Genomic DNA, 26,429 nt, shown 5'->3' on the forward strand with positions numbered 1-26,429 from the left:
CAGCACTCTGGGAACAGCCTATTTGTTCAGAAATTTCTTTCTGTGTCTTACCCTCTTGCTTGAGGGTGTTAATAGTGGCCTTCTGGACAGCAGTCAGGTCGGCAGTCTTACCCATGATTGGGGTTTTGAGTGATGAACCAGGCTGGGAGTTTTAAAGGCCCCAGGAATCTTTTGCAGGTGTTTAGAGTTAACTCGTTGATTCAGATGATTAGGTTCATAGCTCGTTTAGAGACCCTTTTAATGATATGCTAATTTTGTGAGATAGGAATTTTGGGTTTTCATGAGCTGTATGCCAAAATCATCTGTATTAAGACAATAAAAAACCTGAAATATTTCAGTTAGTGTGCAATTAATCTAAAATATATGAATGTTAAATTTTCATCATGACATTATGGAAAATAAAGAACTTCATCACAATATGCTAATATTTTGAGAAGGACCTGTAATTCTTCAAATTAGTTGAAAGTATTTCATTAACCTTTTAATAGTAAAACACACAAATCTAAATGTCATGCTACATCCTTAATTATTACACAAAAAGCATGTTTTTAAGGCAACAATCACTACAAGCATTTTGATTCTATTGTCTCTTAAACAATGTTAAAACTCAGGAAGGGAGGTGCTGAGCATTTCCATGAAAGCGAAGGCATGAACCAACCTGGTAGGTGGGTGGAGTCAGGCAGCACTAAAATCTGATGGGCAGCCTATGGGCGGACCCACAGTTTCTTCATTCATACCCATCTTAGTGTACCTTAAACTGCAAAACTGTTAACATGCACCTACCTCAGAAACAAGCTGCTTCTTAACTCTCCTGAAAACTCAAAGTTTTAATCAATCTGGGATTTAGAAACATTATTCTAAACATGGATTATTGTGTCATGCAACATATAAACAAACATTAATTCCAACAAAACAAAGACAAAACATCAAAGACAGACAAATGGCCAAATTTGAAGCTTCAAGAATTCAAAGAAATTTTGAACAATCTCTTTTCAGAATATGTTTTCTCAGCCATATCAGAATCAGAATCAGAAAAGCTTTATTGCCAAGTACGTTTTTGGACATACAAGGAATTTGTTTTGGCGTAGTCGGTGCAATACAATACAAATTAAACAGTATAAACATATCTACATATCTTTTAATGCTATAATTGATCAGTTTTGTTATGACAATCTTCAGGATCCTTTTTTTTAAAAAGAGTGCACATAGTCCAAAAAATCTCAAAGTATTTAGAAGCACAGCAACAGTTTTCTCTTAAATGAATCCAAATTTACTGATGCTGAAACCTTTTGCTAATTCTTTGTACTGTAACTCTATAATAATAACTACAATCCTGAGAGTTATTGTTATAGTTCTCTTTTTGTTTGGCTCAATTTGATCACAGCTGTATTGCAGAATTTCAGGTTAAATGCAAAGAAGTATTTCAATTCAATTCAATTCACATTCAAAGATACTTTATTGATCCCCGAGGGGAAATCAGAAAAGTCTCTTTTCAGAATATGTTTTCTCAGCCATATCTTTTAATGCTGTAATTGATCAATCTTGTTATGACAATCTTCAGGATCCTTTTTAAGATGAGTGCACATAGTCCAAAGAGATCTCAAACTATTTAGAAGCACAGGAACAGTTTTCTCTTAAATGAATCCAAATTCACTGACGCTGAAACATTTAGCCAATTCTTTGTACTGTAACTCTGTAATAATAATAACTACAATCCTGAGTTATTGTTATAATTCTCTTTTTGTTTGGCTCAATTTGATCGCAGCTGCATTCAAGAATTTCTCTGCTCAGGTTAAATGCAAAGAAGTATTTTAAGCCAGCGTTGACATTTATATGGTATACCCAAACAAAACAAAAACTGCAGTGTTTGACTTAATCAGAAATTAAGATAAGAAACTTGACTCCTAACTGGACTTCTTTCCACATAGTGTTTCAAAGGGAAGACACACAATTTTCCTTAATTTGGCTATTTAAATTTTGAGAGTTGGGGAGAAAATTATTACTAGAACCCCTCTTTAATAATCCAAATGCTGATAAATGTTCCAATATTTTATGATTTAGTAATCTGAAATTACCTTGTGTACCTTTGTACTCCCATGTATTCTTTTAATCTTTAAACCCTAAGAAATCAAACAAGGAGACTGGAGTTTGAGCCCACCATCCTCTTTAGTATTGCGAGAGCCTTTATTTCTTTTCTTTTCCTAAACTGAAGGATTTTCTTTATTCCGTTATAAAAATCCTAACCTTGGTTCCAAAACAAAACTCTTCAACCCCAATCTGTGTCTCCCAGAGTAGAAATTTTGAATATTATTGCATTTCAAAGCCACCAAATGACTGGAACCCCTCATTGGCTTAGATCTATTTTAATTTTCCTCTTCCCTCTTCCCAGCAGCTGCTGTGAAAAACAATGAATTTGTACCTTCCATAAGCGTCAGTTAGCACTTGCGGACAAAAACTGCACCAAACTGTAAGTACTGCGTCAGAGACTGTATAAAGACCATCTGCAGTAGAACTAAGCCTGTTTTAATGAGGTCTCTACCCATTAGATTTATGGGATACAAACTCTGACAACAGAAAATAATGGCTGAAAATGAAGCCAATCAGGCGTTACACATGCAATGGGTTTTAAAAATGCTCCTTCATGAGATCTGTCCTGAGAATGACATAGAAACATGGTTACTGTTGAGTTTTGGAGATGTAACTTTCTCTGCATTTTAATAACTTTTAATAACTATAATAATTGACCCTGAATATTCCACGATGAAAGAGAACTTGCTTCTCTAAAATAATTAACTGGAAAGTATCAAATGAGTTAAGTTATCACCCTTTTGAAGATACTTTTCTAACCCTAAAATAATATTTAACCCGCTATATCTGTCAACGTCTGGCCAGCGTGTCACATGAGCAGCGGTTAATAAGCGTTCTTCGTTGCAGAAAATAGGAAAAGATTTATTCAAATGTGTGTGTGTTTGTACGTTACCCCCATCAGTTTCTTAATCGCTCCAGAGTCAGATTGTCATGGCACACAGTCCTCTATCAGTCCAAAAACAACCCAAGCCTTTCAGGTCTGTTGGTGGGACATTCACTCCTTGTCCACTTTAACTTCTCCAGGAGGGAGAAAGAACTTTGCTCCGGCCTGTTTCTCTTCTGCCCGCATAAGATGTGCTTTCAATATAAATCCAGTGTATCGCTCTTCTGGCTCTGGCAAACAGCATGGATCGTTGTCCATCTCAGTGGGTTTGGGCCAGACTTCTTCTGAGTTTCGTTCTGGTGGAAACTCACACTGTGATTTGCAGCAGCAGGCAGACAGGCAGGCAGGCTCCCTCTCTTTCAGGCCATGCTGAAGAAGCGTCTCTGGTGGAGTAGCCATGGGAAGGGCAGGTTTCTAAAGTCCAGACTCAAAAACGCAGATGTTGCACTCAAATCCCATACATGTGTGTGTGTGTGTGTGTGTGTGTGTGTGTGTGTGTGTGAGAGAGGCAGATGAAAAAGTTTAGTATAGGTTCGGATTTTGCACACAGAAATATTATCAGTCAGTCAGTCAGTCAGTCAGTTGTCCACCGTAACATGCACTATACTCCTTTCTTTTCCAACTGATCGCAATATTTAAGACAAACGGAACTTCCTGCAGGAAAGTTTTTTAATCTTTTTCTTATGTTTTTTATTTTTCTCATCTCCATCCATCAACTGTTTTACTTGAAACTATTTAAACTATTTCACTTATTTACACTCAAACTTCCACTCTGAAAAACCAAACTTATCTTCCCAAGTTAAAGCACATTTAACACAATCATCCCCACCCTTTCCTTTCATTTTTTAGAAGATGATGGTTAATGTGTAATAAAAAAAATAAATAATAATAATAATAATATACATTATATTATACAGAGCAACGTCTCACCCAGATATATTTGTAGACAAATAGTTTGGATCCAACCGGCCAGAAGCCGCAGACAGGTACTAGGACTCCCCTCCGTAAAATGGAGGTGTACTGAGGACAACGTCTCAGGCTGGCCAGGCGTCCGTGTCCCCTCCTGCGGTTTCCTCTGGCATGCTAGATCAATTGTAGTATGAATGTCCCAGATAAAAGGTATTTTTAATCTGGGCAAAAGAAAACACAGGACCAACAGAATCTTGCTATGATTCTTCCAAAAATGCTTAGTCCTCCAAACACACACAGCAGCAATCACACAGTTAGTATTTTGACATATGTATGTCCCTTCAGCAATATGTATGGTCAACCTAGCTTAGTTTATGAGCTCCCTTATTATGCAACATTTCATTTCATTTCCTTTCGGCGAAATGTTACCAACCAAATTATCCAGTTCCCTTACGGCGGAATTACCTAGTCGTTTCTGATCTCCTTGCAGCGAGATCCTACCTAAATGTGTCGCTATTTCTTTGCGGCGAAATAAAACTTATCCAATTGCTGTCTCCTTACGGCAAGACACTACCAATTACTTTAAGTACTTTTCTTCTTTTATTTATAAAGCACTTACTCTTATGTCATGAACTGTATTTTAAAGCTATCTCACCTCGGAGTTGACTTCTAGGTGACTCTGTCGGACCTCCCAGAGTCACCCGGCGTCGAGCAAGATGATAACCAACCGGCCAGATGCGAATGTCGCACACCGGGACATTCAGCCACCAGGCCTAGGTGCAGCTGCGCAGCAGTGCTTAACTCGACGTCAGGCTGTTCCCGGATATCTGCCAGTAACTGCAAAGAAAAATAAGATCAGTTTAGTTCTTATAATCTCCAGCTCGAAGGACCAAGTTAATGTTAGGTATTATTTAGTCAACCCAGAGGCAAGAACGATACAGTCAATTTTACCTGCAAGGGTAGCTCACTTTGCAGTGCAGACTACAAAGTGTTGGCACCCCTCTCTCTTTATTTATACATGCTGGTTCACACACAGTTCAAAAAACATTCAGGGTGTGTGTGTGTGTGTGTGTGTGTGTCTGTGTGTAAGTGTGTGGGGTCAGAAAGGTTAGGGTTCATGTGTCTTGATTTTAAACAGAGAGGGAGTGAGGACTTGGTAATCATAACTCACCTGCCTCCCACATATCCCTTCCTGTGGCATGTAGGAGGGAAAAGCACTTAGAGCAGACATGAGTGATAAATAATACAAAGGTTTTCAAACCCTAACAGAAAACAAAACTCTGCTAATCAGTCAATCAGTCTTGCACTTGTTTGTCTATTGTTTGTGCATACTGTATGCAAAGGCACCATGAAAGCAGCTGAGCAACATCAGGATGGCCGAGCGGTACATACTGTGTGATCAGAGTTGGTATTTAGCAGTGTCCAATGTCTCTGGGCACCAGAAATGAAGGCAGTTGAGTAGGAGGTTTAATTGAATTCTTATTGCATTGGTTCTGGTTTTTGTACTTACACAGGTAAGACATGAAATCCTCCCAGTACTTGCAGGGAAAACAAAACTCTGCTAATCTAGTCAATCAGTCTTGCACTTATTTTTCCATTGTTTGTGCATACTGTATGCAAAGGCACCTTGAAAGCAGCTGAGCAACATCAGGATGGCCGAGCGGTACATACTGTGTGATCAGAGTTGGTAGCATTTTCCAATATCTCTGGGTATCAGAAATTAAGGCAGTTGAAGAGAAGTATTAATTGAATGGTGATTGCAATGGTTCTGGTGTTTGTACTTACACAGGTAAGACATCAAATCCTCCAGGGATTGCAGGGACAACGAAACAGCTAATCGGTCAAACAGTCTTGCAAGTTTTTGTCCAATGTTTGTGCATACTGTATGCAAAAGCACCATGAAAGCAGCTGAGCAACGTCAGGATGGCCGAGCGGTACATACTGTGTGATCAGAGTTGGTATTTAATATTTTCCAATATCTCTGGGTATCAGAAATTAAGGCAGTTGAAGAGAAGTATTAATTGAATGGTGATTGCAGTTGTTCTGGTGTTTGTACTTACACAGGTAAGACATGAAATCCTCCAGGGATTGCAGGGACATCCAATCCTCCAGGGATTGCAGGTACAACGAAACTCTGCTAATCGGTCAAACAGTCTTGCAAGTTTTTGTCCAATGTTTGTGCATACTGTATGCAAAGGCACCTTGAAAGCAGCTGAGCAACATCAGGATGGCCGAGCGGTACATACTGTGTGATCAGAGTTGGTATTTAGCATTTTCCAATATCTCTGGGTATCAGAAATTAAGGCAGTTGAAGAGAATTATTAATTGAATGGTGATTGCATTGGTTTTGGTTTTTGGACTTACACAGGTAAGACATAAAATCCTCCCAGTACTTGCAGGGAAATCTAATCCTCCAGGGATTGCAGGTACAACGAAACTCTGCTAATCGGTCAAACAGTCTTGCAAGTTTTTGTCCAATGTTTGTGCATACTGTATGCAAAGGCACCATGAAAGCAGCTGATTAATGTCAGGATGGCCGAGCGGTACATACTGTGTGATCAGAGTTGGTATTTAGCATTTTCCAATATCTCTGGGTATCAGAAATTAAGGCAGTTGAAGCGAAGTATTAATTGAATGGTAATTGCAGTGGTTCTGGTGTTTGTACTTACACAGGCAAGACATCAAATCCTCCAGGAATTGCAGGGACAACGAAACTCTGCTAATTGGTCAAACAGTCTTGCAAGTTTTTGTCCAATGTTTGTGCATACTGTATGCAAAGGCATCATGAAAGCAGCTGAGCAACGTCAGGATGGCCGAGCGGTACATAATGTGTGATCAGAGTTGGTATTTAACATTTTCCAATATCTCTGGGTATCAGAAATTAAGGCAGTTGAAGAGAAGTATTAATTGAATGGTGATTGCAGTGGTTCTGGTGTTTGTACATACACAGGTAAGACATGAAATCCTCCAGCGATTGCAGGGACAACGAAACTCTGCTAATCGATCAAACAGTCTTGCAAGTTTTTGTCCAATGTTTGTGCATACTGTATGCAAAGGCACCATGAAAGTAGCTGAGCAACATAATGATGGCCTACCGGTACATACTGTGTGATCAGAGTTGGTATTTAGCATTTTCCAATATCTCTGGGTATCAGAAATTAAGGCAGTTGAAGAGAAGTATTAATTGAATGGTAATTGCAGTGGTTCTGGTGTTTGTACTTACACAGGCACGACATCAAATCCTCCAGGAATTGCAGGGACAACGAAACTCTGCTAATTGGTCAAACAGTCTTGCAAGTTTTTGTCCAATGTTTGTGCATACTGTATGCAAAGGCATCATGAAAGCAGCTGAGCAACGTCAGGATGGCCGAGCGGTACATAATGTGTGATCAGAGTTGGTATTTAACATTTTCCAATATCTCTGGGTATCAGAAATTAAGGCAGTTGAAGAGAAGTATTAATTGAATGGTGATTGCAGTGGTTCTGGTGTTTGTACATACACAGGTAAGACATGAAATCCTCAAGCGATTGCAGGGACAACGAAACTCTGCTAATCGGTCAAACAGTCTTGCAAGTTTTTGTCCAATGTTTGTGCATACTGTATGCAAAGGCACCATGAAAGTAGCTGAGCAACATCATGATGGCCTACCGGTACATACTGTGTGATCAGAGTTGGTATTTAGCAGTGTCCAATGTTTCTGGGCAACAGAGATTAAGGCAGTTGAAGAGAATTATTAATTGAATGGTGATTGCATTGGTTTTGGTTTTTGTACTTACACAGGTAAGATATAAAATCCTCCCAGTACTTGCAGGGACATCCAATCCTCCAGGGATTGCAGGTACAACGAAACTCTGCTAATCGGTCAAACAGTCTTGCACGTTTTTGTCCAATGTTTGTGCATACTGTATGCAAAGGCACCATGAAAGCAGCTGATTAATCTCAGGATGGCCGAGCGGTACATACCGTGTAATCAGAGTTGGTATTTAGCATTTTCCAATATCTCTGGGTATCAGAAATTAAGGCAGTTGAAGAGAAGTATTAATTGAATGGTAATTGCAGTGGTTCTGGTGTTTGTACTTACACAGGCAAGACATCAAATCCTCCAGGGATTGCAGGGACAACGAAACAGCTAATCGGACAAACAGTCTTGCAAGTTTTTGTCCAATGTTTGTGCATACTGTATGCAAAAGCACCATGAAAGCACCTGAGCAACATCATGATGGCCTAGCGGTACATACTGTGTGATCAGAGTTGGTATTTAGCATTTTCCAATATCTCTGGGTATCAGAAATTAAGGCAGTTGAAGAGAAGTATTAATTGAATGGTTATTGCAATGGTTCTGTTGTTTGTACTTACACAGGTAAGACATCAAGTCTTCCAGCGATTGAAGGGACAACGAAACAGCTAATCCATCAAACAGTCTTGTGAGTTTTTGTCCAATGTTTGTGCATACTGTATGCAAAGGCACCATGAAAGTTGCTGAGCAACGTCAGGATGGCCGAGCGGTACATACTGTGTGATCAGAGTTGGTGTTTAGCATTTTCCAATATCTCTGGGCAACAGAAATTAAGGCAGTTGAGGAGAAGTATTAATTGAATGGTGATTGCAGTGGTTCTGGTGTTTGTACTTACACAGGTAAGACATGAAATCCTCCCAGTACTTGCAGGGACAACCAAACTCTGCTAATCAGTCAAACAGTCTTGCAAGTCTTTGTCCAATGTTTGTGCATAATGTATGCAAAGGCACCTTGAAAGCAGCTGAGCAACATCAGGATGGCCGAGCGGTACATACTGTGTGATCAGAGTTGGTAGCATTTTCCAATATCTCTGGATATCAGAAATTAAGGCAGTTGAAGAGAAGTATTAATTGAATGGTGATTGCAGTGGTTCTGGTGTTTGTACATACACAGGTAAGACATGAAATCCTCCAGCGATTGAAGGGACAACGAAACTCTGCTAATTGGTCAAACAGTGTTGCAAGTTTTCGTCCAATGTTTGTGCATACTGTATGCAAAGGCACTATGAAAGTAGCTGAGCAACATCATGATGGCCTACCGGTACATACAGTGTGATCAGAGTTGGTAATTAGCAGTGTCCAATGTTTCTTGGCAACAGAAATTAAGGCAGTTGAGGAGGAGGATTAATTGAATTCTAATTGCATTGGTTCTGGTGTTTGTACGTACACAGATAAGACATGAAATCCTCCAGGGACTTGCAGGGACAACGAAACTCTGCTACTCAGTCAAACAGTCTTGCAAGTTTTTGTCCAATGTTTGTGCATACTTTATGCAAAGGCACCATGAAAGCAGCTGAGCAACATCATTATGGCCTAGCGGTACATACTGTGTGATCAGAGTTGGTATTTAGCATTTTCCAATATCTCTGGGTATCAGAAATTAAGGCAGTTGAAGAGAAGTATTAATTGAAAGGTGATTGCAGTGGTTCTGGTGTTTGTACATACACAGGTAAGACATGAAATCCTCCAGGGATTGCAGGGACAAAGAAACTCTGCTAATCGGTCAAACTGTCTTGCAAGTTTTTGTCCAATGTTTGTGCATACTGTATGCAAAGGCACTATGAAAATAGCTGAGCAACATCATGATGGCCTACCGGTACATACAGTGTGATCAGAGTTGGTATTTAGCAGTGTCCAATGTTTCTTGGCAACAGAAATTAAGGCAGTTGAGGAGGAGGATTAATTGAATTCTAATTGCATTGGTTCTGGTGTTTGTACGTACACAGATAAGACATGAAATCCTCCAGGGACTTGCAGGGACAACGAAACTCTGCTACTCAGTCAAACAGTCTTGCAAGTTTTTGTCCAATGTTTGTGCATACTGTATGCAAAGGCACCATGAAAGCAGCTGAGCAACATCATTATGGCCTAGCGGTACATACTGTGTGATCAGAGTTGGTATTTAGCATTTTCCAATATCTCTGGGTATCAGAAATTAAGGCAGTTGAAGAGAAGTATTAATTGAATGGTGATTGCAGTGGTTCTGGTGTTTGTACATACACAGGTAAGACATGAAATCCTCCAGGGATTGCAGGGACAAAGAAACTCTGCTAATCGGTCAAACTGTCTTGCAAGTTTTTGTCCAATGTTTGTGCATACTGTATGCAAAGGCACCATGAAAGCAGCTGATTAATGTCAGGATGGCCGAGCGGTACATACTGTGTGATCAGAGTTGGTATTTAGCATTTTCCAATATCTCTGGGTATCAGAAATTAAGGCAGTTGAAGAGAAGTATTAATTGAATGGTAATTGCAGTGGTTCTGGTGTTTGTACTTACACAGGCAAGACATCAAATCCTCCAGGGATTGCAGGGACAACGAAACTCTGCTAATCGGTCAAACTGTCTTGCAAGTTTTTGTCCAATGTTTGTGCATACTGTATGCAAAGGCACCTTGAAAGCAGCTGAGCAACATCAGGAGTGCCGAGCGGTACATACTGTGTGATCAGAGTTGATATTTAGCATTTTCCAATATCTCTGGGTATCAGAAATTAAGGCAGTTGAAGAGAATTATTAATTGAATGGTGATTGCATTGGTTTTGGTTTTTGTACTTACACAGGTAAGACATAAAATCCTCCCAGTACTTGCAGGGACATCCAATCCTCCAGGGATTGCAGGTACAACGAAACTCTGCTAATCGGTCAAACAGTCTTGCAAGTTTTTGTCCAATATTTGTGCATACTGTATGCAAAAGCACCATGAAAGCAGCTGAGCAACATCATGATGGCCTAGCGGTACATACTGTGTGATCAGAGTTGGTATTTAGCATTTTCCAATATCTCTGGGTATCAGAAATTAAGGCAGTTGAAGAGAAGTATTAATTGAATGGTGATTGCATTGGTTTTGGTTTTTGTACTTACACAGGTAAGACATAAAATCCTCCCAGTACTTGCAGGGACATCCAATCCTCCAGGGATTGCAGGTACAACAAAACTCTGCTAATCGGTCAAACAGTCTTGCAAGTTTTTGTCCAATATTTGTGCATACTGTATGCAAAGGCACCATGAAAGCAGCTGATTAATGTCAGGATGGCCGAGCGGTACATACTGTGTGATCAGAGTTGGTATTTAGCATTTTCCAATATCTCTGGGTATCAGAAATTAAGGCAGTTGAAGAGAAGTATTAATTGAATGGTAATTGCAGTGGTTCTGGTGTTTGTACTTACACAGGCAAGACATCAAATCCTCCAGGAATTGCAGGGACAACGAAACTCTGCTAATTGGTCAAACAGTCTTGCAAGTTTTTGTCCAATGTTTGTGCATACTGTATGCAAAGGCATCATGAAAGCAGCTGAGCAACGTCAGGATGGCCGAGCGGTACATACTGTGTGATCAGAGTTGGTATTTAGCACTTTCCAGTATCCCTGGCATCAGAAATTAAGGCAGTTGAGTAGGAGGATTAATTGAATTCTTATTGCAGTGGTTCTGGTTTTTATACTTACACAGGTAAGACATAAAATCCTTCCAGTACTTGCAGGGAAAACAAAACTCTGCTAATCAGTCAATCAGTCTTGCACTTGTTTGTCCATTGTTTGTGCATACTGTTTTGCAAAGGCACCATGAAAGCAGCTGAGCAATGTCAGGATAGCCGAGCGGTAGATACTGTGTGATCAGAGTTGTTGTTTAGCATTTTCCAATATCTCTGGGCATCAGAAATTAAGGCAGTTGAAGAGAAGTATTAATTGAATGGTGATTGCAGTGGTTCTGGTGTTTGTACTTACACAGGCAAGACATCAAATCCTCCAGGGATTGCAGGGACAACGAAACTGCTAATCGGTCAAACAGTCTTGCAAGTTTTTGTCCAATGTTTATGCATACTGTATGCAAAAGCACCATGAAAGCAGCTGAGCAACATCATGATGGCCTAGCGGTACATACTGTGTGATCAGAGTTGGTATTTAGCATTTTCCAATATCTCTGGGTATCAGAAATTAAGGCAGTTGAAGAGAAGTATTAATTGAATGGTGATTGCATTGGTTTTGGTTTTTGTACTTACACAGGTAAGACATAAAATCCTCCCAGTACTTGCAGGGACATCCAATCCTCCAGGGATTGCAGGTACAACAAAACTCTGCTAATCGGTCAAACAGTCTTGCAAGTTTTTGTCCAATATTTGTGCATACTGTATGCAAAGGCACCATGAAAGCAGCTGATTAATGTCAGGATGGCCGAGCGGTACATACTGTGTGATCAGAGTTGGTATTTAGCATTTTCCAATATCTCTGGGTATCAGAAATTAAGGCAGTTGAAGAGAAGTATTAATTGAATGGTAATTGCAGTGGTTCTGGTGTTTGTACTTACACAGGCAAGACATCAAATCCTCCAGGAATTGCAGGGACAACGAAACTCTGCTAATTGGTCAAACAGTCTTGCAAGTTTTTGTCCAATGTTTATGCATACTGTATGCAAAGGCATCATGAAAGCAGCTGAGCAACATCATGATGGCCGAGCGGTACATATTGTGTGATCAGAGTTGGTATTTAGCATTTTCCAATATCTCTGGGTATCAGACATTAAGGCAGTTGAAGAGAAGTATTAATTGAATGGTGATTGCAGTGGTTCTTGTGTTTGTACATACACAGGTAAGACATGAAATCCTCCAGCGATTGCAGGGACAACGAAACTCTGCTAATCGGTCAAACAGTCTTGCAAGTTTTTGTCCAATGTTTGTGCATACTGTATGCAAAGGCATCATGAAAGCAGCTGAGCAACGTCAGGATGGCCGAGCGGTACATACTGTGTGATCAGAGTTGGTATTTAGCATTTTCCAATATCTCTGGGTATCAGAAATTAAGGCAGTTGAAGAGAAGTATTAATTGAATGGTGATTGCAGTGGTTCTGGAGTTTGTACTTACACAGGTAAGATATGAAATCCTCCAGGGATTGCAGGGACAACAAAACTCTGCTAATCGGTCAAACAGTCTTGCACGTTTTTGTCCAATGTTTGTACATACTGTATGCAAAGGCACCATTGAAGCAGCAGAAAAACGTCAGGATGGCCGAGCGGTCTAAGGCGTTGCGTTAAGGGCGCAGTCTCCTTCTGGAGGCGAGGGTTCGAATCCCTCTCCTGACAAAGTTGTCAATATTTAAGTGGCTTGTGGATTTGAAAAGTCTTATTACAGTCATAATATGCTTTAACACATCATTATCCAGCTAAACTATGTTTGGATAGGCTTCTCTAAAGGGAGAACAAGAAAGTCAACAGCTCTTCCAAGTGATTTTACACTTTCCAGTATCCCTAGCATCAGAAATTAAGGCAGTTGAGTAGGAGGATTAATTGAATTCTTATTGCAGTGGTTCTGGTTTTTATACTTACACAGGTAAGACATAAAATCCTCCCAGTACTTGCAGGGAAAACAAAACTCTGCTAATCAGTCAATCAGTCTTGCACTTGTTTGTCCATTGTTTGTGCATACTGTTTTGCAAAGGCACCATGAAAGCAGCTGAGCAATGTCAGGATAGCCGAGCGGTAGATACTGTGTGATCAGAGTTGTTGTTTACCATTTTCCAATATCTCTGGGCATCAGAAATTAAGGCAGTTGAGGAGGGAGATTAATTGAATTCTTATTGCAGTGGTTCTGGTGTTTGTACTCACACAGATAAGACATGAAATCCTCCAGGGATTGCAGGGACAATGAAACTTTCCTAATCGGTCAAACAGTCTTGCAAGTTTTTGCCCAATGTTTGTGCATACTGTATGAAAAGGCACCATGAAAGCAGCTGAGCAACATCATGATGGCCTAGCGGTACATATTGTGTGATCAGAGTTGGTATTTAGCATTTTCCAATATCTCTGGGTATCAGAAATTAAGGCAGTTGAAGAGAAGTATTAATTGAATGGTAATTGCAGTGGTTCTGGTGTTTGTACTTACACAGGCAAGACATCAAATCCTCCAGGAATTGCAGGGACAACGAAACTCTGCTAATTGGTCAAACAGTCTTGCATGTTTTTGTCCAATGTTTGTGCATACTGTATGCAAAGGCATCATGAAAGCAGCTGAGCAACGTCAGGATGGCCGAGCGGTACATACTGTGTGATCAGAGTTGGTATTTAGCATTTTCCAATATCTCTGGGTATCAGAAATTAAGGCAGTTGAAGAGAAGTATTAATTGAATGGTGATTGCAGTGGTTCTGGAGTTTGTACTTACACAGGTAAGATATGAAATCCTCCAGGGATTGCAGGGACAACAAAACTCTGCTAATCGGTCAAACAGTCTTGCAAGTTTTTGTCCAATGTTTGTACATACAGTATGCAAAGGCACCATTGAAGCAGCTGAACAACGTCAGGATGGCCGAGCGGTCTAAGGCGTTGCGTTAAGGTCGCAGTCTCCTCTGGAGGCGAGGGTTCGAATCCCTGTCCTGACAAAGTTGTCAATATTTAAGTGGCTTGTGGATTTGAAAAGTCTTATTACAGTCATAATATGCTTTAACACATCATTATCCAGCTAAACTATGTTTGGATAGGCTTCTCTAAAGGGAGAACAAGAAAGTCAACAGCTCTTCCAAGTGATTTTACACTTTCCAGTATCCCTGGCATCAGAAATTAAGGCAGTTGAGTAGGAGGATTAATTGAATTCTTATTGCAGTGGTTCTGGTTTTTATACTTACACAGGTAAGACATAAAATCCTCCCAGTACTTGCAGGGAAAACAAAACTCTGCTAATCAGTCAATCAGTCTTGCACTTGTTTGTCCATTGTTTGTGCATACTGTTATGCAAAGGCACCATGAAAGCAGCTGAGCAATGTCAGGATAGCCGAGCGGTAGATACTGTGTGATCAGAGTTGTTGTTTAGCATTTTCCAATATCTCTGGGCATCAGAAATTAAGGCAGTTGAAGAGAAGTATTAATTGAATGGTAATTGCAGTGGTTCTGGTGTTTGTACTTACACAGGCAAGACATCAAATCCTCCAGGGATTGCAGGGACAACTAAACTTTCCTAATCGGTCAAACAGTCTTGCAAGTTTTTGTCCAATGTTTGTGCATACTGTATGAAAAGGCACCATGAAAGCAGCTGAGCAAAATCATGATGGCCTAGCGGTACATATTGTGTGATCATAGTTGGTATTTAGCATTTTCCAATATCTCTGGGTATCAGAAATTAAGGCAGTTGAAGCGAAGTATTAATTGAATGGTAATTGCAGTGGTTCTGGAGTTTGTACTTACACAGGTAAGATATGAAATCCTCCAGGGATTGCAGGGACAACAAAACTCTGCTAATCGGTCAAACAGTCTTGCACGTTTTTGTCCAATGTTTGTACATACTGTATGCAAAGGCACCATTGAAGCAGCAGAACAACTTCAGGATGGCCGAGCAGTCTAAGGCGTTGCGTTAAGGTCGCAGTCTCCTTCTGGAGGCGAGGGTTCGAATCCCTCTCCTGACAAAGTTGTCAATATTTAAGTGGCTTGTGGATTTGAAAAGTCTTATTACAGTCATAATATGCTTTAACACATCATTATCCAGCTAAACTATGTTTGGATAGGCTTCTCTAAAGGGAGATCAAGAAAGTCAACAGCTCTTCCAAGTGATTTTGCACTTTCCAGTATCCCTGGCATCAGAAATTAAGGCAGTTGAGTAGGAGGATTAATTGAATTCTTATTGCAGTGGTTCTGGTTTTTATACTTACACAGGTAAGACATAAAATCCTCCCAGTACTTGCAGGGAAAACAAAACTCTGCTAATCAGTCAATCAGTCTTGCACTTGTTTGTCCATTGTTTGTGCATACTGTTTTGCAAAGGCACCATGAAAGCAGCTGAGCAATGTCAGGATAGCCGAGCGGTAGATACTGTGTGATCAGAGTTGTTGTTTACCATTTTCCAATATCTCTGGGCATCAGAAATTAAGGCAGTTGAGGAGGGAGATTAATTGAATTCTTATTGCAGTGGTTCTGGTGTTTGTACTCACACAGATAAGACATGAAATCCTCCAGGGATTGCAGGGACAACGAAACTTTCCTAATCGGTCAAACAGTCTTGCAAGTTTTTGTCCAATGTTTGTGCATACTGTATGAAAAGGCACCATGAAAGCAGCTGAGCAACATCATGATGGCCTAGCGGTACATATTGTGTGATCAGAGTTGGTATTTAGCATTTTCCAATATCTCTGGGTATCAGAAATTAAGGCAGTTGAAGAGAAGTATTAATTGAATGGTAATTGCAGTGGTTCTGGTGTTTGTACTTACACAGGCAAGACATCAAATCCTCCAGGAATTGCAGGGACAACGAAACTCTGCTAATTGGTCAAACAGTCTTGCATGTTTTTGTCCAATGTTTGTGCATACTGTATGCAAAGGCATCATGAAAGCAGCTGAGCAACGTCAGGATGGCCGAGCGGTACATACTGTGTGATCAGAGTTGGTATTTAACATTTTCCAATATCTCTGGGCAACAGAAATTAAGGCAGTTGAGGAGAAGTATTAATTGAATGGTGATTGCAGTGGTTCTAGTGATTGTACTTACACAGGTAAGACATGAAATCTTCCCAGTACTTGCAGGGACAACCAAACTCTGCTAATCAGTCAAACAGTCTTGCAAGTCTTTGTCCAATGTTTGTGCATAATGTATGCAAAGGAAAAATGAAAGCAGCTGAGCAATGTCAGGATGGTCTAGCGGTCCATACTGTGTGATCAGAGTTGGTATTTAGCATTTTCCAATATCTCTGGGCAACAGAAATTAAGGCAGTTGAGGAGAAGTATTAATTGAATGGTGATTGCAGTGGTTCTGGAGTTTGTACTTACACAGGTAAGATATGAAATCCTCCAGGGATTGCAGGGACAACAAAACTCTGCTAATCGGTCAAACAGTCTTGCAAGTTTTTGTCCAATGTTTGTACATACAGTATGCAAAGGCACCATTGAAGCAGCTGAACAACGTCAGGATGGCCGAGCGGTCTAAGGCGTTGCGTTAAGGTCGCAGTCTCCTCTGGAGGCGAGGGTTCGAATCCCTCTCCTGACAAAGTTGTCAATATTTAAGTGGCTTGTGGATTTGAAAAGTCTTATTACAGTCATAATATGCTTTAACACATCATTATCCAGCTAAACTATGTTTGGATAGGCTTCTCTAAAGGGAGATCAAGAAAGTCAACAGCTCTTCCAAGTGATTTTGCACTTTCCAGTATCCCTGGCATCAGAAATTAAGGCAGTTGAGTAGGAGTATTAATTGAATTCTTTTTGCAGTGGTTCTGGTTTTTATACTTACACAGGTAAGACATAAAATCCTCCCAGTACTTGCAGGGAAAACAAAACTCTGCTAATCAGTCAATCAGTCTTGCACTTGTTTGTCCATTGTTTGTGCATACTGTTTTGCAAAGGCACCATGAAAGCAGCTGAGCAATGTCAGGATAGCCGAGCGGTAGATACTGTGTGATCAGAGTTGTTGTTTACCATTTTCCAATATCTCTGGGCATCAGAAATTAAGGCAGTTGAGGAGGGAGATTAATTGAATTCTTATTGCAGTGGTTCTGGTGTTTGTACTCACACAGATAAGACATGAAATCCTCCAGGGATTGCAGGGACAACGAAACTTTCCTAATCGGTCAAACAGTCTTGCAAGTTTTTGTCCAATGTTTGTGCATACTGTATGAAAAGGCACCATGAAAGCAGCTGAGCAACATCATGATGGCCTAGCGGTACATATTGTGTGATCAGAGTTGGTATTTAGCATTTTCCAATATCTCTGGGTATCAGAAATTAAGGCAGTTGAAGAGAAGTATTAATTGAATGGTAATTGCAGTGGTTCTGGTGTTTGTACTTACACAGGCAAGACATCAAATCCTCCAGGAATTGCAGGGACAACGAAACTCTGCTAATTGGTCAAACAGTCTTGCAAGTTTTTGTCCAATGTTTGTGCATACTGTATGCAAAGGCATCATGAAAGCAGCTGAGCAACGTCAGGATGGCCGAGCGGTACATACTGTGTGATCAGAGTTGGTATTTAACATTTTCCAATATCTCTGGGTATCAGACATTAAGGCAGTTGAAGAGAAGTATTAATTGAATGGTGATTGCAGTGGTTCTTGTGTTTGTACATACACAGGTAAGACATGAAATCCTCCAGCGATTGCAGGGACAACGAAACTCTGCTAATCGGTCAAACAGTCTTGCAAGTTTTTGTCCAATGTTTGTGCATACTGTATGCAAAGGCAACATGAAAGCAGCTGAGCAACGTCAGGATGGCCGAGCGGTACATACTGTGTGATCAGAGTTGGTATTTAGCATTTTCCAATATCTCTGGGTATCAGAAATTAAGGCAGTTGAAGAGAAGTATTAATTGAATGGTGATTGCAGTGGTTCTGGAGTTTGTACTTACACAGGTAAGATATGAAATCCTCCAGGGATTGCAGGGACAACAAAACTCTGCTAATCGGTCAAACAGTCTTGCAAGTTTTTGTCCAATGTTTGTACATACAGTATGCAAAGGCACCATTGAAGCAGCTGAACAACGTCAGGATGGCCGAGCGGTCTAAGGCGTTGCGTTAAGGTCGCAGTCTCCTCTGGAGGCGAGGGTTCGAATCCCTCTCCTGACAAAGTTGTCAATATTTAAGTGGCTTGTGGATTTGAAAAGTCTTATTACAGTCATAATATGCTTTAACACATCATTATCCAGCTAAACTATGTTTGGATAGGCTTCTCTAAAGGGAGAACAAGAAAGTCAACAGCTCTTCCAAGTGATTTTGCACTTTCCAGTATCCCTGGCATCAGAAATTAAGGCAGTTGAGTAGGAGGATTAATTGAATTCTTATTGCAGTGGTTCTGGTTTTTATACTTACACAGGTAAGACATAAAATCCTCCCAGTACTTGCAGGGAAAACAAAACTCTGCTAATCAGTCAATCAGTCTTGCACTTGTTTGTCCATTGTTTGTGCATACTGTTATGCAAAGGCACCATGAAAGCAGCTGAGCAATGTCAGGATAGCCGAGCGGTAGATACTGTGTGATCAGAGTTGTTGTTTAGCATTTTCCAATATCTCTGGGCATCAGAAATTAAGGCAGTTGAAGAGAAGTATTAATTGAATGGTAATTGCAGTGGTTCTGGTGTTTGTACTTACACAGGCAAGACATCAAATCCTCCAGGGATTGCAGGGACAACTAAACTTTCCTAATCGGTCAAACAGTCTTGCAAGTTTTTGTCCAATGTTTGTGCATACTGTATGAAAAGGCACCATGAAAGCAGCTGAGCAAAATCATGATGGCCTAGCGGTACATATTGTGTGATCAGAGTTGGTATTTAGCATTTTCCAATATCTCTGGGTATCAGAAATTAAGGCAGTTGAAGAGAAGTATTAATTGAATGGTAATTGCAGTGGTTCTGGTGTTTGTACTTACACAGGCAAGACATCAAATCCTCCAGGAATTGCAGGGACAACAAAACTCTGCTAATCGGTCAAACAGTCTTGCACGTTTTTGTCCAATGTTTGTACATACTGTATGCAAAGGCACCATTGAAGCAGCAGAACAACGTCAGGATGGCCGAGCGGTCTAAGGCGTTGCGTTAAGGTCGCAGTCTCCTTCTGGAGGCGAGGGTTCGAATCCCTCTCCTGACAAACTTGTCAATATTTAAGTGGCTTGTGGATTTGAAAAGTCTTATTACAGTCATAATATGCTTTAACACATCATTATCCAGCTAAACTATGTTTGGATAGGCTTCTCTAAAGGGAGAACAAGAAAGTCAACAGCTCTTCCAAGTGATTTTACACTTTCCAGTATCCCTGGCATCAGAAATTAAGGCAGTTGAGTAGGAGGATTAATTGAATTCTTATTGCAGTGGTTCTGGTTTTTATACTTACACAGGTAAGACATAAAATCCTCCCAGTACTTGCAGGGAAAACAAAACTCTGCTAATCAGTCAATCAGTCTTGCACTTGTTTGTCCATTGTTTGTGCATACTGTTATGCAAAGGCACCATGAAAGCAGCTGAGCAATGTCAGGATAGCCGAGCGGTAGATACTGTGTGATCAGAGTTGTTGTTTAGCATTTTCCAATATCTCTGGGCATCAGAAATTAAGGCAGTTGAAGAGAAGTATTAATTGAATGGTAATTGCAGTGGTTCTGGTGTTTGTACTTACACAGGCAAGACATCAAATCCTCCAGGGATTGCAGGGACAACTAAACTTTCCTAATCGGTCAAACAGTCTTGCAAGTTTTTGTCCAATGTTTGTGCATACTGTATGCAAAGGCATCATGAAAGCAGCTGAGCAACGTCAGGATGGCCGAGCGGTACATACTGTGTGATCAGAGTTGGTATTTAACATTTTCCAATATCTCTGGGTATCAGACATTAAGGCAGTTGAAGAGAAGTATTAATTGAATGGTGATTGCAGTGGTTCTTGTGTTTGTACATACACAGGTAAGACATGAAATCCTCCAGCGATTGCAGGGACAACGAAACTCTGCTAATCGGTCAAACAGTCTTGCAAGTTTTTGTCCAATGTTTGTGCATACTGTATGCAAAGGCATCATGAAAGCAGCTGAGCAACGTCAGGATGGCCGAGCGGTACATACTGTGTGATCAGAGTTGGTATTTAGCATTTTCCAATATCTCTGGGTATCAGAAATTAAGGCAGTTGAGGAGATATATTAACTGAATGGTGATTGAAGTTGATCTGGAGTTTGTACTTACACAGGTAAGATATGAAATCCTCCAGGGATTGCAGGGACAACAAAACTCTGCTAATCGGTCAAACAGTCTTGCAAGTTTTTGTCCAATGTTTGTGCATACTGTATGCAAAGGCACCATTGAAGCAGCTGAACAACGTCAGGATGGCCGAGCGGTGTAAGGCGTTGCGTTAAGGTCGCAGTCTCCTCTGGAGGCGAGGGTTTGAATCCCTCTCCTGACAAATTTATCAATATTTAAGTGGCTTGTGGATTTGAAAAGTCTTATTACAGTCATAATATGCTTTAACACATCATTATCCAGCTAAACTATGTTTGGATAGGCTTCTCTAAAGGGAGAACAAGAAAGTCAACAGCTCTTCCAAGTGATTTTGCACTTTCCAGTATCCCTGGCATCAGAAATTAAGGCAGTTGAGTAGGAGTATTAATTGAATTCTTTTGCAGTGGTTCTGGTTTTTATACTTACACAGGTAAGACATAAAATCCTTCCAGTACTTGCAGGGAAAACAAAACTCTGCTAATCAGTCAATCAGTCTTGCACTTGTTTGTCCATTGTTTGTGCATACTGTTTTGCAAAGGCACCATGAAAGCAGCTGAGCAATGTCAGGATAGCCGAGCGGTAGATACTGTGTGATCAGAGTTGTTGTTTACCATTTTCCAATATCTCTGGGCATCAGAAATTAAGGCAGTTGAGGAGGGAAATTAATTGAATTCTTATTGCAGTGGTTCTGGTGTTTGTACTTTCACAGATAAGACATGAAATCCTCCAGGGATTGCAGGGACAACGAAACTTTCCTAATCGGTCAAACAGTCTTGCAAGTTTTTGTCCAATGTTTGTGCATACTGTATGAAAAGGCACCATGAAAGCAGCTGAGCAACATCATGATGGCCTAGCGGTACATATTGTGTGATCAGAGTTGGTATTTAGCATTTTCCAATATCTCTGGGTATCAGAAATTAAGGCAGTTGAAGAGAAGTATTAATTGAATGGTAATTGCAGTGGTTCTGGTGTTTGTACTTACACAGGCAAGACATCAAATCCTCCAGGAATTGCAGGGACAACGAAACTCTGCTAATTGGTCAAACAGTCTTGCATGTTTTTGTCCAATGTTTGTGCATACTGTATGCAAAGGCATCATGAAAGCAGCTGAGCAACGTCAGGATGGCCGAGCGGTACATACTGTGTGATCAGAGTTGGTATTTAACATTTTCCAATATCTCTGGGTATCAGACATTAAGGCAGTTGAAGAGAAGTATTAATTGAATGGTGATTGCAGTGGTTCTTGTGTTTGTACATACACAGGTAAGACATGAAATCCTCCAGCGATTGCAGGGACAACGAAACTCTGCTAATCGGTCAAACAGTCTTGCAAGTTTTTGTCCAATGTTTGTGCATACTGTATGCAAAGGCATCATGAAAGCAGCTGAGCAATGTCAGGATGGTCTAGCGGTCCATACTGTGTGATCAGAGTTGGTATTTAGCATTTTCCAATATCTCTGGGCAACAGAAATTAAGGCAGTTGAGGAGAAGTATTAATTGAATGGTGATTGCAGTGGTTCTGGAGTTTGTACTTACACAGGTAAGATATGAAATCCTCCAGGGATTGCAGGGACAACAAAACTCTGCTAATCGGTCAAACAGTCTTGCAAGTTTTTGTCCAATGTTTGTACATACTGTATGCAAAGGCACCATTGAAGCAGCTGAACAACGTCAGGATGGCCGAGCGGTCTAAGGCGTTGCGTTAAGGTCGCAGTCTCCTCTGGAGGCGAGGGTTCGAATCCCTCTCCTGACAAAGTTGTCAATATTTAAGTGGCTTGTGGATTTGAAAAGTCTTATTACAGTCATAATATGCTTTAACACATCATTATCCAGCTAAACTATGTTTGGATAGGCTTCTCTAAAGGGAGAACAAGAAAGTCAACAGCTCTTCAAAGTGATTTTGCACTTTCCAGTATCCCTGGCATCAGAAATTAAGGCAGTTGAGTAGGAGGATTAATTGAATTCTTATTGCAGTGGTTCTGGTTTTTATACTTACACAGGTAAGACATAAAATCCTCCCAGTACTTGCAGGGAAAACAAAACTCTGCTAATCAGTCAATCAGTCTTGCACTTGTTTGTCCATTGTTTGTGCATACTGTTATGCAAAGGCACCATGAAAGCAGCTGAGCAATGTCAGGATAGCCGAGCGGTAGATACTGTGTGATCAGAGTTGTTGTTTAGCATTTTCCAATATCTCTGGGCATCAGAAATTAAGGCAGTTGAAGAGAAGTATTAATTGAATGGTAATTGCAGTGGTTCTGGTGTTTGTACTTACACAGGCAAGACATCAAATCCTCCAGGGATTGCAGGGACAACTAAACTTTCCTAATCGGTCAAACAGTCTTGCAAGTTTTTGTCCAATGTTTGTGCATACTGTATGAAAAGGCACCATGAAAGCAGCTGAGCAAAATCATGATGGCCTAGCGGTACATATTGTGTGATCAGAGTTGGTATTTAGCATTTTCCAATATCTCTGGGTATCAGAAATTAAGGCAGTTGAAGAGAAGTATTAATTGAATGGTAATTGCAGTGGTTCTGGTGTTTGTACTTACACAGGCAAGACATCAAATCCTCCAGGAATTGCAGGGACAACAAAACTCTGCTAATCGGTCAAACAGTCTTGCATGTTTTTGTCCAATGTTTGTACATACTGTATGCAAAGGCACCATTGAAGCAGCAGAACAACGTCAGGATGGCCGAGCGGTCTAAGGCGTTGCGTTAAGGTCGCAGTCTCCTTCTGGAGGCGAGGGTTCGAATCCCTCTCCTGACAAACTTGTCAATATTTAAGTGGCTTGTGGATTTGAAAAGTCTTATTACAGTCATAATATGCTTTAACACATCATTATCCAGCTAAACTATGTTTGGATAGGCTTCTCTAAAGGGAGAACAAGAAAGTCAACAGCTCTTCCAAGTGATTTTACACTTTCCAGTATCCCTGGCATCAGAAATTAAGGCAGTTGAGTAGGAGGATTAATTGAATTCTTATTGCAGTGGTTCTGGTTTTTATACTTACACAGGTAAGACATAAAATCCTCCCAGTACTTGCAGGGAAAACAAAACTCTGCTAATCAGTCAATCAGTCTTGCACTTGTTTGTCCATTGTTTGTGCATACTGTTATGCAAAGGCACCATGAAAGCAGCTGAGCAATGTCAGGATAGCCGAGCGGTAGATACTGTGTGATCAGAGTTGTTGTTTAGCATTTTCCAATATCTCTGGGCATCAGAAATTAAGGCAGTTGAAGAGAAGTATTAATTGAATGGTAATTGCAGTGGTTCTGGTGTTTGTACTTACACAGGCAAGACATCAAATCCTCCAGGGATTGCAGGGACAACTAAACTTTCCTAATCGGTCAAACAGTCTTGCAAGTTTTTGTCCAATGTTTGTGCATACTGTATGCAAAGGCATCATGAAAGCAGCTGAGCAACGTCAGGATGGCCGAGCGGTACATACTGTGTGATCAGAGTTGGTATTTAACATTTTCCAATATCTCTGGGTATCAGACATTAAGGCAGTTGAAGAGAAGTATTAATTGAATGGTGATTGCAGTGGTTCTTGTGTTTGTACATACACAGGTAAGACATGAAATCCTCCAGCGATTGCAGGGACAACGAAACTCTGCTAATCGGTCAAACAGTCTTGCAAGTTTTTGTCCAATGTTTGTGCATACTGTATGCAAAGGCATCATGAAAGCAGCTGAGCAACGTCAGGATGGCCGAGCGGTACATACTGTGTGATCAGAGTTGGTATTTAGCATTTTCCAATATCTCTGGGTATCAGAAATTAAGGCAGTTGAAGAGAAGTATTAATTGAATGGTGATTGCAGTGGTTCTGGAGTTTGTACTTACACAGGTAAGATATGAAATCCTCCAGGGATTGCAGGGACAACAAAACTCTGCTAATCGGTCAAACAGTCTTGCAAGTTTTTGTCCAATGTTTGTACATACAGTATGCAAAGGCACCATTGAAGCAGCTGAACAACGTCAGGATGGCCGAGCGGTCTAAGGCGTTGCGTTAAGGTCGCAGTCTCCTCTGGAGGCGAGGGTTCGAATCCCTCTCCTGACAAAGTTGTCAATATTTAAGTGGCTTGTGGATTTGAAAAGTCTTATTACAGTCATAATATGCTTTAACACATCATTATCCAGCTAAACTATGTTTGGATAGGCTTCTCTAAAGGGAGAACAAGAAAGTCAACAGCTCTTCCAAGTGATTTTGCACTTTCCAGTATCCCTGGCATCAGAAATTAAGGCAGTTGAGTAGGAGGATTAATTGAATTCTTATTGCAGTGGTTCTGGTTTTTATACTTACACAGGTAAGACATAAAATCCTCCCAGTACTTGCAGGGAAAACAAAACTCTGCTAATCAGTCAATCAGTCTTGCACTTGTTTGTCCATTGTTTGTGCATACTGTTTTGCAAAGGCACCATGAAAGCAGCTGAGCAATGTCAGGATAGCCGAGCGGTAGATACTGTGTGATCAGAGTTGTTGTTTACCATTTTCCAATATCTCTGGGCATCAGAAATTAAGGCAGTTGAAGAGAAGTATTAATTGAATGGTGATTGCAGTGGTTCTGGAGTTTGTACTTACACAGGTAAGATATGAAATCCTCCAGGGATTGCAGGGACAACAAAACTCTGCTAATCGGTCAAACAGTCTTGCAAGTTTTTGTCCAATGTTTGTACATACAGTATGCAAAGGCACCATTGAAGCAGCTGAACAACGTCAGGATGGCCGAGCGGTCTAAGGCGTTGCGTTAAGGTCGCAGTCTCCTCTGGAGGCGAGGGTTCGAATCCCTGTCCTGACAAAGTTGTCAATATTTAAGTGGCTTGTGGATTTGAAAAGTCTTATTACAGTCATAATATGCTTTAACACATCATTATCCAGCTAAACTATGTTTGGATAGGCTTCTCTAAAGGGAGAACAAGAAAGTCAACAGCTCTTCCAAGTGATTTTGCACTTTCCAGTATCCCTGGCATCAGAAATTAAGGCAGTTGAGTAGGAGGATTAATTGAATTCTTATTGCAGTGGTTCTGGTTTTTATACTTACACAGGTAAGACATAAAATCCTCCCAGTACTTGCAGGGAAAACAAAACTCTGCTAATCAGTCAATCAGTCTTGCACTTGTTTGTCCATTGTTTGTGCATACTGTTTTGCAAAGGCACCATGAAAGCAGCTGAGCAATGTCAGGATAGCCGAGCGGTAGATACTGTGTGATCAGAGTTGTTGTTTACCATTTTCCAATATCTCTGGGCATCAGAAATTAAGGCAGTTGAAGAGAAGTATTAATTGAATGGTAATTGCAGTGGTTCTGGTGTTTGTACTCACACAGATAAGACATGAAATCCTCCAGGGATTGCAGGGACAACGAAACTTTCCTAATCGGTCAAACAGTCTTGCAAGTTTTTGTCCAATGTTTGTGCATACTGTATGAAAAGGCACCATGAAAGCAGCTGAGCAACATCATGATGGCCTAGCGGTACATATTGTGTGATCAGAGTTGGTATTTAGCATTTTCCAATATCTCTGGGTATCAGAAATTAAGGCAGTTGAAGAGAAGTATTAATTGAATGGTAATTGCAGTGGTTCTGGAGTTTGTACTTACACAGGTAAGATATGAAATCCTCCAGGGATTGCAGGGACAACAAAACTCTGCTAATCGGTCAAACAGTCTTGCAAGTTTTTGTCCAATGTTTGTACATACTGTATGCAAAGGCACCATTGAAGCAGCTGAACAACGTCAGGATGGCCGAGCAGTCTAAGGCGTTGCGTTAAGGTCGCAGTCTCCTTCTGGAGGCGAGGGTTCGAATCCCTCTCCTGACAAAGTTGTCAATATTTAAGTGGCTTGTGGATTTGAAAAGTCTTATTACAGTCATAATATGCTTTAAC

The 26,429-nt window shown here is 40.5% G+C and overlaps 12 non-coding genes across 12 annotated transcripts; all 12 read left to right on the forward strand.

Moving 5' to 3' along the window:
* The first annotated feature begins 12,883 nt into the window (after positions 1-12,883).
* trnal-aag lies at positions 12,884-12,967 on the forward strand. Its single transcript has one exon. It is a non-coding gene; the product is annotated as a tRNA-Leu (tRNA).
* Positions 12,968-14,177: 1,210 nt separating this feature from the next.
* trnal-aag lies at positions 14,178-14,260 on the forward strand. Its single transcript has one exon. It is a non-coding gene; the product is annotated as a tRNA-Leu (tRNA).
* Positions 14,261-15,193: 933 nt separating this feature from the next.
* Positions 15,194-15,277, forward strand: trnal-aag. The gene has a single exon. It is a non-coding gene; the product is annotated as a tRNA-Leu (tRNA).
* Positions 15,278-16,765: 1,488 nt separating this feature from the next.
* trnal-aag lies at positions 16,766-16,848 on the forward strand. Its single transcript has one exon. It is a non-coding gene; the product is annotated as a tRNA-Leu (tRNA).
* A 1,487-nt stretch (positions 16,849-18,335) lies between these two features.
* trnal-aag lies at positions 18,336-18,418 on the forward strand. The gene has a single exon. It is a non-coding gene; the product is annotated as a tRNA-Leu (tRNA).
* Positions 18,419-19,351: 933 nt separating this feature from the next.
* Positions 19,352-19,435, forward strand: trnal-aag. The gene has a single exon. It is a non-coding gene; the product is annotated as a tRNA-Leu (tRNA).
* A 1,210-nt stretch (positions 19,436-20,645) lies between these two features.
* Positions 20,646-20,728, forward strand: trnal-aag. The gene has a single exon. It is a non-coding gene; the product is annotated as a tRNA-Leu (tRNA).
* A 1,486-nt stretch (positions 20,729-22,214) lies between these two features.
* On the forward strand, positions 22,215-22,297 carry trnal-aag. The gene has a single exon. It is a non-coding gene; the product is annotated as a tRNA-Leu (tRNA).
* A 933-nt stretch (positions 22,298-23,230) lies between these two features.
* On the forward strand, positions 23,231-23,314 carry trnal-aag. The gene has a single exon. It is a non-coding gene; the product is annotated as a tRNA-Leu (tRNA).
* Positions 23,315-24,524: 1,210 nt separating this feature from the next.
* Positions 24,525-24,607, forward strand: trnal-aag. The gene has a single exon. It is a non-coding gene; the product is annotated as a tRNA-Leu (tRNA).
* Positions 24,608-25,263: 656 nt separating this feature from the next.
* Positions 25,264-25,346, forward strand: trnal-aag. Its single transcript has one exon. It is a non-coding gene; the product is annotated as a tRNA-Leu (tRNA).
* A 933-nt stretch (positions 25,347-26,279) lies between these two features.
* trnal-aag lies at positions 26,280-26,363 on the forward strand. Its single transcript has one exon. It is a non-coding gene; the product is annotated as a tRNA-Leu (tRNA).
* Positions 26,364-26,429: the final 66 nt, after the last annotated feature.

This window comes from Girardinichthys multiradiatus, chromosome 17 (genome assembly GCF_021462225.1).
Source record: "Girardinichthys multiradiatus isolate DD_20200921_A chromosome 17, DD_fGirMul_XY1, whole genome shotgun sequence".
In the NCBI taxonomy this organism is placed as follows: Eukaryota; Metazoa; Chordata; class Actinopteri; order Cyprinodontiformes; family Goodeidae; genus Girardinichthys; species Girardinichthys multiradiatus.